A 16,239-nucleotide genomic window follows, 5' to 3' on the forward strand; every position below is an offset into this window, starting at 1 on the left:
AGGGGCTACTGTGGGGCAAGCGGGGCTGGGACACCTAACTGCTGCATTGTCAGTGCTGGTCCCCTCGCCGCAGTGGCAGACAGGAAGCAGTGGCATTGGCCTGGAGCTGAGTGCAGAGTGAGCTGGTCCCAACCCCTGTCCCAGGCTGGCCATGGGTAAAACACCCCTGCTGGCCTTCTCTATCCCCTGGGAGAACAGTGGCCTGCCACCTCCCTGCCCTCCTCTGGGCTGGTATTGGCCTGCTTACCTCCATCGGAGCAGCTGTGGCCTCCATGACGGAGGTGGGAGTGGGGATGCTCAAACAACTCCCCCCCCCCGAATTTTTCTGAAATGGTGCCTCTGTTGGGGTGCCTTATGTCCTTGGGGTACTCAGGAGAACTTGTGGAGCACAACTGTGCCTGGTCTCTGTCATGAGAGGGTAAGGAAGGGGAAGAGTGGAAGCGGTCAAGGGGGGAATAGATAGTTCCTAGAGACTAATCTGCCTCTGCAGGCTCCAATCCCAGCCCACCCTGAAATGTTGAAGGTGGATGGAGACGCTGTCACTTGAACAAGGTGTAAAATAATGATCCTGACCACTTGTGGTCATTAAAGCTACCACAAGCGTTTTCATGATCCATAACTTAGCTATGGCTTCCCGGTTAAATTCCAACAGGTAATTATATTTTCACTCAGCTAGGAAACTCTTCAGGGAAGGGGCCATCTTGCTGTTATAGATTGAAGTGTATTTCTATTAATCCTGGAGACCCTTTCTTAACGCCATTTTGCATCTTATCAACATTCTTCCTGTGACTTTCTCCATATAGGGCTTGTGTTCATAACACTGCCTTATGGTACACGTGCTCTGTAATAAAACTCTAATATTGTGGGCAGATTAGATGTAGAATAATAAGCTTTATTACAGCTGGCCGTGACTCCAGCCTTTTGCTTTTATCAATGCATTAAAAGCTCTTCATCTGCAGTTATTACTTAGAGAGGGCATAGCAGCAATGCTATATGGTTGAGAAGGCACTTCAATTTATAATAAGCCTGGTCCTTTACATGTTCCGGGATTCAGTAATGCAGAGCTCACTGCAGAATCCACCCCACGCACACAGGCCCGTGCGCCGTAACCAAAGCTTTTATTTTTAAAAATCACATTATTCCAGCCTTTCTTTCTGTAAAGAAAATGGTCATCCAATGTAAAGCAATGCACTGATGTCTGCAGACAGCTAGAAACAGTGACGGGCCTGATTCAGATATTCATTTCCTGGACTCCAGATAGGGAGGGGGTCATAAGAGAGACATTACACCCTTTGTGGTAGGCCCTCTGCATAGACAATGTTCTCAACAATGGAGCTCTAATCTGCAGCCTTAAAGTACCTTTAAGTCCACATTGTGCTGCTGGACTTACCAATGGGCAAGGATCTAGCCCAGGGTCTCTATGAGCATCCTTTTCCCAGGTGCTTATCTTTTCCTTATAACTCTTCCATATCTTTCAGTCCTCTATTGAGGAGTAGAGCTTTTAAATTTATCCTTTATGTAGATATTTCTCATGGATTTGTAACCATTTGGGGGATAGTGGACCATTTTGGGATATTCGAATGTGAGTAAGGGGTGGGGGAGGGTTTGTTGCTTTTTTTTTTAAACCAGTGACAATTTTTTCCACGCGTTTTTAAAAACAGCTGAAAGTTGACTTTTTAAAGGTCACTTCAAAGTTGCTATAAATGTAAGGCCTGCTGGAAAGCCCATTGAAGTTAATGAAAGTCTGAATTGGTATCAGGCCCTTGTCCCTCAATGCTTAGTGCTTTTGTAGAAATTTGGAATAGAATTAACAAACTTACAACAATTAGAAAACTGCACCTCTGAAACAGCTAATATAAACCACTGTTGGGAGCCCAAAGGCTCATTAAAAAGATTTCCCAACCTCCTCTTAAAATCCTGGTTATGAGCCTAAATCTGTTGCTAATTAGAATTATTGTATTTCTTTCATCTATTAGTCCTGGGTCAAAGAGTGTTGTCATCACTTCTGGCAACAAATGCCTTTCTTTCCAAAACACTTCTCTTATCCTGCAGTCTTTGGACAGCCTAAGAGCTGTGCCTTGTGCCAGTGTTAGTGAAGCAAGATGCCCTTCATTTTTCAAACACGGTTTAAGTGTATTCCAGTGTTACATGCACAAATCTGATTTATGGCTTTAGTTAACTGAGTGCACATGTTTTCATCAGACTTGACTTCAAACAGGTGTACAAATTGCCTGCCAAACATACTGGTGGGTTCATCACCAGCTTTGCCTATCATCACATGAAAACTCCTCCTGTTCCAGAAGATGCTTGAACTTAGAGTGAGTGGAGAGCCGATGGAATTGAACCACTGACTTCAGGTGGCTTAATGGCAGGTTGTTTTTCTTCTGCAGCTCAATAAAGGATTTGGTTGTTGACTGACAGTCCTGTTCCAACAATCTCTGGGTTTCTAAGACCTTTCTCCCTCTCTCATGTGATCAGTTCTGACACTTAAAATATACTGTGTTTTCTGAAAGATTTCTATCAGTGTAAGAGCAAGACAGTGGCTACAACTGGAAATTCCCCTGAAATTAGTCATCTATCCCAAAATGGAAGAAATGTTTAAAGTGCAACATTTGGGGCATTGATTCTGAGTGGTAGGTGACTGGATGGATGTAGAAGGGCAGGAGTCTAGGAGAGGGTATGAGAGTTTCTGGCAGAGGCAAAAGACTTGGAGGAACTTATCCTGAGGGTAGAGGACTGTGAGGCACAGAGGAGTGGCATAAAACTGTGTTGTCTGGTCTCAGAATGGAAAGGATCTGTGAGAGGCAGGAAGAGAGGATGGATGGAGGCAGGAACAGGAGACTGTAGCTTGGGTGAAAGGGACTTAGTACTACCTTTGGGCCCTACTGATTCTGGACTGCTCCAGGGACTGAAATAGCCCCTGGTGTAGCATAGTGTGTCTGCACTGCAATGTAAGCCCAGGATACACAGGACTTGAGTCCGCAGGCTCAGTGTTTGTAAGCCTGGGCTTGAGCATCCAGACCATTAGGTTTAGAATCTCTGGACCTGTGCCTCAGACCTGTGCTCACATGTCCACACCGCACTACGTAGACCTGAGTCACAAGCTTCCTAGCACCCTCGCCAGCTCTAGCCTCTCTAGCCCTTTGTTCATGGTGCACTCTGGAAAATTTGACTGTCCATCCTTGAGCACTTTACAAGAAGTTGTCTCAGTCTGCCAGCATGTGCAGCTGAGCCATGTTTGGGGCCATGCTGCTGCCAGATGGAGTGAGCAACATGGATAAGGCACCTTTTTGAAGAACTTGTCCTGCTTGGGCTTTCACGCTTATTTCAGGAAATGGGCAGAGCATCCATGAGATACTAGTGGATGTTTTTGTGGCATTTTCTGTCCTACTGAAGGCACCTCTCAGAGGCAGAGGAAGAGGAGGACAATGCAGACACGGCAGGCTGATGCTACGCATGAATCTCTGTGTAGCTGCTGCTGCCCCCTATCTAGCCTAGTGCTTCTGGAGCAGGGCCACAAGAACAGACTGGTGGGACAACAACCTCATGCAGACCTGAGATGAGCAGCTGTGGCTGCAGAACTTTCACATGAAGAAAGCTAGATTTCTGGAGCTTTGTGAGCAGCTTGCCATGGCCCACCAGTGTCACAACACACAGATGAGGTTGGCCATGCCAGCCCAGAATTGGGTTGCTGTAACCATCTGGAAGCTGGCTACCCCTGACAGCTTACAGGTCCATTGCTAACCAGTTTGGTGTTGGAAAGTTGACTGTTGTGACAGTGGCAGCAGAGGTTCCTGAGACAATCAGGAGTGATTTTATCCAAATATGGGGGGGATAAACAACAGCCCTGAAGTGACTGCTGGTTCTGAGAGAATGGGCTTTCCAAGCTGTGCCAGAGCCATTGATGGGACTCATGTGGCCATAGTTTGTCCTCCTCCAGGAGCACAAGAGTTCATAAATGGCAAGGTCACTACTCCGTAGTTGTGCCAGTGCTTGTGGATCACAGAGGCCCATTTATGGATGCTAATGTGGGTTGCATTGGAAAAGTTCATAATGCCAGGGTTTTCCACTGATTGGGAGTCTACTTTCATGGAGAGTCCCTGGCCCTATTCCCACCAAATGAGATTGTCATAAACGGAATAACTGTCCTCACTGTTGTTCTAGGAGATGATCCCATGGACCCCCTTTGTGCCTTGGCTTATGAAACCATATCCTGATCTCAGAGGCCCTGGCAAAAGAAGGCTCAATTACATTAGTGGGTGTAGAATGGTGGCTGAATGTGCGTTTGACAGAATGAAATCCCACTGGCGCTGTTTACAGAACTGTTTGGACTCCAGTGTCATCAATAGCATCCATAGGATTGTGGTTTGCTATGTTCTTTGAAATCTCTGTTTCCAAAGGTGGGTCATTGGCCCTTGAGTGGCCCTATGGCAATAATGGATGGCTGAACTGGTACAGTCAGCCAGGAAGTGTAACTGTCATAGCTGGAGCAAAATGTAGGTGAGCAACAGACATCTGGAATGCTTTGTGCGCTTGTATGATGGACTTGCATGGTGCAAGGGAAGAGAGAGAAAGGGATTTTTGTTACTGTAAAAGTTGCTGTACAAATACATGTATGCTACAAATGGCATGTGGGTGTGGTTGTCATGAATTGTGAATGGGAGGACTGCTTATACAATAGGTGGGGGAGAGTAGTGTGACATGAACTGTGGCTTTTCATTATGAATTAATCTGAATAGATAGATTGTGTTTGGATACAACTTCCCAGTTGTACCTTATCATGGCTTTACCGTTATTCTTTAAACTACACATTATATGAAGTGATGGTAATACACTTCCTTAATGAAATAAAACCTTTATTTGTGAACATGGCTGTACAAATAAATAAAGAATCATCAGGCAGGCCAGTTGCCATCAGACCACCAAAAGCAGTAATAAAATAAAGTGCATAACACAAACATTAAACAGTGAAATCAGTGCAAACAAATCCCCTACATTTGCATGTCCCCAGCACCCCTGTTTCCGTGCCCTTTCTAGCACATTTAGCACATTGGTGCCAGTGCAAGGAGGTGGAGGACTGCAGGGGGTATATTTAACCTGTTGAACTAGTGTTCAGTTGCATGAACCACCTAACCGTTCTATTGTCTAATGCGTTTCTGGTCAGCAGGACATGGTACTTTGGATGGGACTCAGTATGTGGTCCAGCAACCTGAACTCTTATTGCCATTAGTGCAAGCCGCCTCTCAAATAGGTCCTTCTGCTGCACTCTAACTTCCTCCCTCAAACAACATTCCTGCTTCAGAAATTGCAATGCAAGTCTCTCCTGGTGCTCTAAAACCTGTCTGTGCCTTTCCACTTGCCATGAATCCTTTTCCATGTGGTATTGTACCTGTTTGTAGGTCCTGTCCAGGCTGTCCACTGTAAGTCACGGCCATGCTTCCTCTTTGATGCTCCATGACAATTCTAAATCCCAGGCTTCTGCTGGACTGTGGCTGGCCTGCAAAGGAGCAAGGGCCTCTGGCGGTGGAAGGTCCTGAAAGCAGACATCAAACAGTGCATTATTGTCTCAGTATTTCAAAAAACCATCAGCGCATCTTCAGAAAAAAAGTGCCTGTGGAATCTCAAGGCCAAAACATGAGACTTTGTAAAACTCTGCTTCAGTACTTTCCCAGAGGAGCACTTCAGTTCTCAGAAGCTCCATGGACAAAAGTGAATTAAGCAGAGTGAAAAGACTGCATGCACAATGGTAAGGTGAAATTTACAAATGCTAGACATGCAAAAATGGGAGCCTCTCATAGGGGTTCTGTGCTGTGCTTTACTGCGTAAGGTTTCTCAATCTTTTCAGGCATTCCACATTCTGGAGGTCAGATCAATCCTGGAGGTTCTTGAATGGCAAAAGACCTTCTAGTCCAAGCTAGCCATGGTAAGCCAGCTTTGTAGGGCAAGAAGTTTTCAAGCTTACGATGACTGAGCAACACATCTACTGGTTGAGTGGGCTGATCTACAGAGAGAGAGAGGCCTTAAAAATACTCCCTTCTCTGAAATGTGACTACTCGTCTGGAGCTATCAGCACCTGGGATTGGGTCAAAATGCAAGGGGGAGTCAAAAGGATATTGCATTAATGTCCACATGGATTACTGCCTCCCTACGGCTTACAAAACAGACTGTGCTGCCTATATCTCTCTAAGGACTACACACAAACACACTCCATAATATAGACTTGCAAAGAACTGCATAGCCAACATCCTTTCCTCTCTCTCTATTCCCCTTCCCCCACACCCCAGCTTGTAATAAAAATTGCATTGGGTCATAAGCCAAAAATTCCTCCCATTCATGTATTATTAACACCACACATGGAGCCAAACATTTCATCAGTTTCCAAGTATTTCTGCTTCTGTTTCTGCTGCTGGTTCTGTGGCGGGCTGCTCTTCCAGGATGGGGTCACCCAGGATGTGCTGCAGCTGCTCTGGGACAGGTGTGAGCACCAGAGTCATTTTGGCAACCTGATCTGGTGTTATTGGCTCCCCTCTGGTGCTATACTAGATTCAGGGGTCAGATGGTTGCCATCTTGACTGACCAGGCTGTTCTGAACTGCTAGGGGCTCAGTGCTTGGCACAGTACCCAGCACCCAGTCAAATACCTTGTAAAAGAGACGAGATGACAGGGAGTTCCCATCCATGGCATTCCGATGGTCGCTCTTGAACTGCTTAATCCACTCTCTGTGCTTGTCCCTAATGCTGCCAGCTTGTCCGCTAGCTCTTTGTACATGTTATTTCTAGGACTCTTACTAATGTTAAACATCTTACTCACCTCACACCAGAGATTTGCCAGAATCTGACTGTGCTCCCGTAATCAAATATCTGCGTGGTTGGCAAAAGACTTATTTTTGTCAATGCCCATGGAGTTAATGCAGGAGACAATTTACTCTGTGTGCAGAACAGTGGTCAGAATAAAAAGGTAGAGCAGCTGTACTTGACTCAGGGTGGTTGCTTCCATTTCCTGGGAGTTGATTTGCCACTCTTGGGATAGAAAAGATAGGTTCACTAGGCCATGAGACTGTGAAAGAGCGTGGGATCCAGGCGCAAGCTGCATCCACATTGCAAGGTGATGCATTCTGGCCCTGAGTCCCAATGGGATTCAGGCTCTGACTCTCCCCCTCCCACCTCACCCCCCAGATGGGCCTTAGGGCCTGGATCCTGAGGACTTACTGGTCCAAATGAAACAGTTTTTTTGTGTAAACAGAAGGGGTTTGGGGCTTGAGCCTGAGTCTGAGCCTGCGTTTACACTGCAGTGTAGACATACCCTTAGATCAGTGTTTCCCAAACTTGGGACGCCGCTTGTGTAGGGGAAGCTCCTGGAGGGCTGGGCCGGTTTGTTTACCTGCCCTGTCCACGGGTCCGGCCAATCGTGGCTCCCACTGGCCAAGGTTCGCTGCTCCAGGCCAATGGGAGCTGCTGGAAGCAGCGGCCAGTATGTCCCTCAGCCCGCGCCACTTCTAGCAGCTCCCATTGGCCTGGAGCAGCGAACTGAGGCCAGTGGGAACTGCGATCAGCCAGACCTGTGGACGGGGCAGGTAAACAAACTGGCCCGGCCTGCCAGGGGCGTTCCCTACACAAGCGGTGTCCCAAGTTTGGGAAACACTGCCTTAGATAGCTCTGGTGGCCTAAGTTATGGCAGCCTCTCCAAGCTGCCTATGGGGAGCAGCACTGCACAGAATCTCTTTCACACTGTGTGCTGTGGCCCCAACCCTGGCAAGTCCCCTATGCCAGGGCTTTTCAAGGGGCTTGGGAGGCAGATTTAAAACTCTGTCTGCAATGCTTGCACCAGAGAATTCCCTCCCCCCCCCTCGATGCACACAGGGCTTTTAGGGACCCTTTACAGCACTCCAGCACTTTTATGTGGCATAAATAGGCTGGAGCAGAGTCAAGGACCATAGAATTGAATATAGATGTATATGAAATCTATATAACTACAATTAAGGAGAAAAAACCCCCAGCAAAAATAAATGTGATGGACATGGCATAACAACATGTAATGGTAGAAAGGATGGTTACTAATCTATTCCACAGGTGAAGTCATCCTTAAAGACCCTTTTCTCCCATGCCGCCAGCAGTGGAATCTAATTAAACTTCTTAAGTTATCCCTGTCCTTTCTCCGCTTTCTCCTAAATGCCATCTATCTTTCTGTCTGTCCTTAGACTCTGAGTTCTTGAGGCAAGAGCCATCACTGTTTGAACATATGCAAGTTCTCAGCATATCATGGGAGCTACCACAAACAAATACTAAATAGTAATGACTGGGGCTGGTCCAATTTTCAGTGTTGAAAAGAATTTCGGCTGAAAAAATATGTTTTAAGAATTTTTTTGCTAGGAAAATGTCAGTTCCAATGAGAAAAATCCGTTTTTCTGCAGGAAATTTTGAAACAAAAAGTTGAAAACAATTTCCCCCACTCCAAATGGCATTTTAAATCAAAATGAAATGACATGTTTTAAGTCCAAGGTACAGAAAATTTGCCTCTGCACCTTCTCATGGTGTTCAGGAGGCAGAGAGCTAATTGACGGGAAGCTCGCCACTTCCTGGACATCCCCGCAACTCATTGCCAAAGAATTGGTGGGGAAGGGGTCATAACTTTTGCAGAAGGTTAGGTTTCTCTCTGGTTGAATCAGTCACACAGTTGAGGTGTCAGCCTCTGTAGGCGTCTAGGGCAATAGTGGCTTTTCTGGCCCCCAATCTTTTGTGCTGGATTGGGACCATTGACTGGAGCCTGGGCATAAAATAGGAAGTTGTTTTCATCTGGCCTGGGACAATAGTTATCCATTGTACAGTCCATCCAAGTGCCAGTCATTATCTGTTTTATTGACTCCTTTAAAGAACTTAAGTTTGGCTTCATTTGCACAAAACTTGGGTTTCATTTGATTTCAACTGCATAGCCATCTCTGTGTAAAGATAAGAGAGGACTAGTTCCATGCCAAGAAGCAGCCCACCCTTGCTGGAGAAAAGAAAACAAACATTTTCACAGTATAATCAATCTTATGGAGCAGATGGATGTAGTAATTAGAGCAAAAACAATTTTGCCAAGACTATTAAAATTTCTCCAGTTTATCAGAAAGAGGGTGTTGCCACTGGTCAATAATTTTCTCATTATTGCAAAAACATTATTACTTGTTGACTAGTTTGTGGGAAATAGAAAGAACTATTTTTGGCTTTCTGACTTTGTTTACAGCAATGAGACCGAGAGTTGCAACCCAAAGGCTTAAAAAAAGTATGCATTTTTCTTGAATTCAAGGTATCTTAAGCCATAAAATAATGCAGTACTGGTAGAGTGTGTATTTACATTGTGCTCCTCTGCATGCTATTTGGATGTATAATACAAAACTTAAAACAATTTGTTGCCAACCAGTCAGATTCACCCATTTTTCTCTCACTCACGTGCATTGATGAGATAAGTATCATAGCTATGGGCCCAAATTTTTAAAAGGACACAAAAGAATCCAAAATCCAGAATTAAAATACTGCTTACAGTTCCTTATAGGGAGGAAATCGCTTCTACTTAGAAGCTGATATACCAATTGAATAATGAACTGGAAAATCTTAATGAGACATGGGTGGAATTTTGGAATAAAAAAATAAATTACACAAGGAAGAGAGATATATTAGGGCCCATAGTTATATAGGAGTATTATAGATTCCAGACATCCATTTATTGTGTATCATAATGCCACTATATAAATCCATGGTACACTCAAACCTTGAATATTGCACACAGTTATGGTCACCCCATCTCAAAAATAATATATTAGAATTGGAAACAGTAATATTAGAATTGGGAAAAGTACAGAGAAGGGCAACCAAAATGATTAGGGGTATGGATCAGCTTCCATACTAAGAGAAATTAAAAAGCCTGAGACTGTTCATCTTAGATGACTACAAAGGGAATATGAGAGAGGTCTATACAATCATGAATAGTGTGGAGAAAATGAATAAGGAAGCATTGTTTACTCCTTCCCCTAATGTAAAACCCAGGGGCCATCCAAAGAAATTAATAGGTATCAAGTTTAAAACAAACAAAAGGAAGTATTTCTTCACACAACACAGTCAACCTGTGCCAAGGAATGTTGTAAAGGCCAAAAGTGTAACTGGGTTCAAAAAAGAATTAGGTAAGTTCATGGAGGATACGGCTATCAATGGCTATTAGCCAAGATGGTCTGGGATGCAACCCCATGCTCTGGGTGACCCTAAGTCTCCAACTGCCAGAAACTGGGACTGGATGACAAGGGATGGCTCATGCAATAATTGCTTTTTGTTCATTCCGTTTGAAGCATCTGGCACAGGCCACACTGTCAGTAGACAGGATACTGAGAGAGATGGATCATTGGTCTGACCCAGTGTTGCTGTTCTTATTTATTTATATTTTCCTTTGGTTTTTTTCCTCCTCCTTACTTCCTTCTGTTTATCTCTTTGTGCCATCCTTCCAGTTCCAAGGAGTTTCTTTCTATCTGTATGTGTTATTTCTATTGTGTTTTTGCTGTTTTATTATTGTATATTTCAATTTTTGTGCATGTATACACATGCAGTGGTACAAAGACATAAAGGATACATATAACACAAGAAAAACACACATGCCACACACTTGCTAAGGGTGCTCATCCATGTACTGTAGTGTCCTTGATGTAATTTTAAGTGTACATAGTGAGGGCAGCAATTTAAGGTAACTTACCACAGTCCCCTCCTTCCGCAAACAATTTCTCACTCTACAGTTACAATTTCCCACACAGATGAGCCCATTTATTGCTTGCATTTCAGCCTAACAAATCACCCAAGTGAGCAAATTCCAGACTGAGGGACCTTACCATTGGGAATGCCTTGCTGTCCACTGCTAGGAGTTCAATGGCAGTGGCAGAGAGCGAGAGTATGCAGATAAACAGCAACTAACAGTGGTCTGCAGTGGGAAGAGTAGGTGCCTGAAACAGCCAACAAGTTCAGGGCTTTATGTGGGTAGTAGATATACATGTATGTGTAGCCCATATTGCAAAAAACCTACTACCAGTAATGAAACAAATCAAATGTCATGGCTATGGCACAAGATGGCTATGACTTCGGAGCCATACGATATAACGGACCAGATTTGCTGGTGCAGTGGGCTGTGCTTGGCGCAGAACCAGAGGGACTGGGGCAAAGTGGCCTCAAGCCATTTTTGCACAGCCCTGATCCCAGGGCCAGTCAAGGACTAGGCCAGTTCCTGGCATGAGTTAGAACAGCGTGAAAGTTGCTCCAATTTTTCATTGGCTGCCTGTGACCTGTAGCGGGGCTATTCCAGCTGCTAAGGATCAGCTGAATGCAATGGTGTCCTGGCTGCTCCCCTTTTCCCTAGACACAACTCCTGTGCTGGGCGATTAGAGGTGGTGGCACTGTGCATATGGAAAATGGAAAAGGTGTAGAAATGTAACTGAATCTTAATTCTTGACAGCACAAGTACTAATTATTTGGATTACAGCAGCACATTTGCACCAGTATTTTCTGCATAAACCTCTTTAAAGGGTTTATAACAGATGAAAGTTTGCTTTGAGCTGAAATATGGCATGCCAGGACTCAGAGCAGGTGCACATTTTTGTTGCCATTCTTAGAAATGAATCATTTTGTCAATATTTTTTTGTTGCTTTCAGAAAAAAAATGCAGGTATGTAATTAAAATAGTTTCCAAAACAGAATGCAAAAAATACTTATTTACTCACTGAACAGTAACAGCTCCCTCTTTCAGGTAAACCACACATGGATTTACAGTTAATACCAGGGTCATGTTTATTAAATTGTAGCTAGATTGCAATTCTTCCAAAGGATAGATATGGAATGGCACTAGCTTCTGCAGTGCAGGGCACCCTAGAAATATCTACAATAAACAGCAGTAGCCTGTCACATAAACTTTCATATTACCATATTATTTATTATCCAATAATCTGTATGCAATCATTTATATTTCCTTATGCAATCATTTAAAAGACTACATTCAACTAATGTTAAAGTTATGACACCGTGACAGTCCAGGGCCCAGTTTAAGAGGGAGAGAGAAAAATGTGGCAGCTCTAAAACTGGTCTGTTTTTTTTTTTCTCTGACAATTTTCAAGAAAGAAAAATCATTGTTTGACTCTTTTTTTCATTAACTAAATTAAGATGAAAAACATGTATTATCCTTCCTCCCCCCGTTTTGTCAACAGGAAAGGGAAGGGGCTTACCGCCCCCCCTCCCCTTAGTTTGTTTGGGTTTTGTGGGCCAAAAAAAGCGGGACATTTCAACAAAACCAAAAGTTTTCATTTAGGCCCAAAAGCTATTCTTTGATGAAAAAATGTCAGCCAGTTGTAGGTAGGAGCAGTCTCTCTACCATGGTTAGGAGGGCAGCTATGAAAGGTATTGCTACATTTTGGTTTGACGATGAGCATTTGCAGTAAAGAGTTGTAGGAACTGAAGTTCTGAGGCTGCTGAACGTGCCTGTAGGGATGCAGGATTCTCTGTCCTAAAGCCACCTCCTGTGTGTGGAAAGAGGCCTTATTTGGTATTGGAGTTGTCCTACATCTTATTTTGTACCATACTGAGTGTACTTTTGTGTTCTAAAAATGTCCTTTCCCATCACAGATGTACCATCTAGCTGTAGATACTGTCTCTATATGCTTTGTAACCAAATAACTACTGTATATAGAACATGTCAGGAGCAGTGATTGGTCAAATTCTTCTCAATGATGCTGTACAGCATCTCACAGGATTGCACTAACCTAAGAGACACTGTACACCAGTAGTATCCAACCTTTAGCCTGAGGGCCAAACATTATTTCAACATGTCAAGGGCCTGCAATCAATACTTAGGGAGAGATTTTTGTACCCTGTTCTGCTCCATTTTCACAACTGCCAGCTGGTGCAACTTAGCGCAGGGCCCAGGTTACACGAACTCATGCCAGGGTTAGGCAAAGAATCAGGGAGCTGTAACTGGTTATTGGTTTTCAACCTTGCCTCTTATCTTGCTGGGGCTGTCCTGGGAGTTTGCGTGGGAGAGCCAGCCTTTCCTGGCCCTCACCTAGGCTCAGGAAGAGCCAGTCAAGCTCCTATCCTGCTCTCATGGAATGAGACCAGCGCTCTCCTCCCTCTCCTGCAATGCAGCAGGAGGCCAGAGGGGGAGTTGCTGAGCAGCTGCAGTGGGAAAAGGCTTGCTGCTACTGACAGCCCTCCCAGTTCACACCAAGGGCCTCCAGGGGTTGTAGGAGAAACAATACCCCCAGTGACCCGCCTATAGTAATGGGGCAGATTCAGCCATCAGTGTAAACACCACAGGGCACAGCTCCGGACATCTATTTTCAATCTGTAAGAAAATACACATGTTTTTCTTAACACAGTCACTCTTGAAGGCCACAATTTGGAGCATTGAGGGTAACAAGTGGCCCTCCCATTCACTGTGTGCAAGTTTGTCCCCTAGTAATGGCAGTGAAACAAAATTGGGTTAGTGTTAAGTAGGAGTCAGTGACAGACTCACATTCACAAGAGCAAGAAAACACAGAGTTAGAGTTCAAACCATTCTGCCCTGTTATAATGTGATGTAATGTAACTCAGGAAGGGCAAGATTGACCATGCCTAGGCACAGATATCATAGAATCATAGAATCTCAGGGTTGGAAGGGACCTCAGGAGGTCATCTAGTCCAACCCCCTGCTCAAAGCAGGACCAAACCCAACTAAATCATCCCAGCCAGGGCTTTGTCAAGCCTGACCTTAAAAACCTCTAAGGAAGGAGATTCCACCACCTCCCTAGGTAACCCATTCCAGTGCTTCACCACCTCCTAGTGAAAAAGTTTTTCCTAATGTCCAACCTAAAAATAACAAGGAGCACGCCCCTCCTCGGTGTCTCTGGGCTGCATGGGACCGAGCCCACACCCCGCGGGCTGGTCGCCACAGCTGGGATCTCTGCACTCATCCCCTCGCAGCGCTGGTGTGGGAAATGGTGGGAGAGACAGTTTCCTCCCGTGCTTGAACTCTTGAAAAGGCCTGGAACAATCTGCATTCATGCAATCAAAGACAGTGCAAAGCTGGAACCAGCCTATCCAAAAGAAGTGGGGAAGAAGCAGGGCAAGCAAGCAGGCTTAGGCCCCATTTCTGAGCCCCAGGTCCTAGAGGAGGCTGTAGCAGTGGTTGCACTCTGCAGCAGAGCTCCAGGAACGTGACACCAGCCTGTGCCCTTGTCTACATGCAGATACTACATCAGATTAGTTTGTCTGCTCTAAGTGCAGTGAATTAACTGTATCGAATTGAAGTATGTCTACATCACTTTGTTATGCTGGATTAAAGTACTTTCTTTGTTATGCATTGTGTAGTCCAAATTACTTTTTCTATATCTGCCACTACAGTAAACATGCCTGCCATGCAACGTGTCTGAATTTTAAACTCTCTGGTGCTGACATCTTGAGCAAATTGGGGGGAAGATCCCTGGAGAAGAGAAAGAACAAGCTCTGGAAAGAGGGTTTGGAGGCAGCAACTGTGGCTGATGGTTGTGGGATTTGATACTGCAGGGAAAGAAAACTTCATAGCTCTACATCTCTAGCACAAACAGCATTTTGAGTACACTAGAGGAAGGGGAAGGGGGTTAAAAACTAAGCAGGCAGAGAGGATCCTAGCTCCACTCAACATGGCATCAGACTGTGGATACCCAGAAAAAAGTGATTTAACCCCCCCTATACAGTTGTATGTAATACAGAACATAATACTGGTACAGCTCTGTGGTATTTTCAGGCTGGCGGCTAGTAGAGATAACCTCCACTGCAGTTTCAGTATGGCTGTCCGCATGGGGTTCTTATATAATCTCTGAATTGGGTGGGTCGTATGGTTCTTGGCTGCCCAGAGAAACCTCCTTTTGCGTGGTCCTGATGGTATATGTGGGCCAAGTTTGCTTTCCATGGGGGTCAAGGGGACTCGCTGGAAAACTGTCACTTGCAAAAATGCAGTCCAGTTCCTCGTAGTATGGGCCAGTAGTGGGATCATTACTGGAGGTCCTGTTCTTCTCTCTTGTCTTCAGGTATTTCTGCTCGAGCTCCTATGCTTTGACTCTGCACAGGCATGGCTCAGCGAGGGATCCTCATCTTCATTTGCTCTGACAGGGTTTTGCAGATGTCTGCATTGCTGTGACTCTTCTTGAGATGAGATTGGATGTGCAGCTCTCCAAAGAGGGCAGTCAAGTCCAGGAGCTCTGCACAGGTCCATGCGGAAGCAAAGCAGGCACGTCTACTCTAATGGCTATGTGAACTTGCAGCTGTGGTTGACTGACTGCCAACACTCTATCAGAAATGTGACAAGAGAGCCCTGGAGCAGCTGAGACCACACAAGTACAGACAGGCTGATGCAGATGTGAAACAGTGCAGTGTGGGATAGCTGTAGGAGGACTGCCAGCAGCAGAGTAGTTAGGAATGGGTTCATACAAACTCTAAAGTGAACAAACTCCCTGCAAAGAAGATTACTGACTGTAACCTAAGACACCAAATAACTGGCTTTAAAAAAATAAATAAAAAAAAAAAGGTTGAGTGCATGCAAGTTACTTTAAGCTGAACAACCTGCAGTTACCCCGATGTAACATCCGTGTGTAGAAAAGGCCTTAGCATGTCCAGTCATATGACCCTTCCACTATGGGCATGCGAGGCATAGCATAACATTAAGTAAAACGATGCAGCATAAAGTCTCTGCAATACTTGGACATACTAGGGTGTGTTGTAGATGCTACATAACCTTCAACACTTGATGCTAGAGGAGGACTCTCTTGGCACCTGATTTACAATGACCACTGTTAAGTGTGGGAATTTCATAGCAGAAAGGAAGATTGGTATCAGTGTTTGATACTTGCCCAGTGCACAATCTTGGCATTAACTCCGAATTTCACTATCTAAATCAGGCTCTCTCTGAGTTGGGAGCTTTCCTTTCACTTCCCCTTTGTCATACCCTCCTAGTTCAACAAAAAAATTTAGCAGAGAACCTTATTGAAAAACCCTCTTGTTTTAAATTATTTCCTGCATCTTCTCTCAAAACTTAAAGAGCAGCCCTTCAAACACAACTTTAGAAATCCCTTATGAGAAGAATGGGAGGCCTTAACTTGGCAATCAGCCTTCAGTATACGTGACTGTGAACACCGATTGACCAAAGCCATATTCTTATTTGGATTTGGAGCCTTTTTTGGTTACATCACAGCCATATACCAAGTCCAAGGGCATGCACACCTGGG

This window comes from Mauremys reevesii, linkage group 2 (genome assembly GCF_016161935.1).
Source record: "Mauremys reevesii isolate NIE-2019 linkage group 2, ASM1616193v1, whole genome shotgun sequence".
NCBI lineage: Eukaryota > Metazoa > Chordata > Testudines > Geoemydidae > Mauremys > Mauremys reevesii.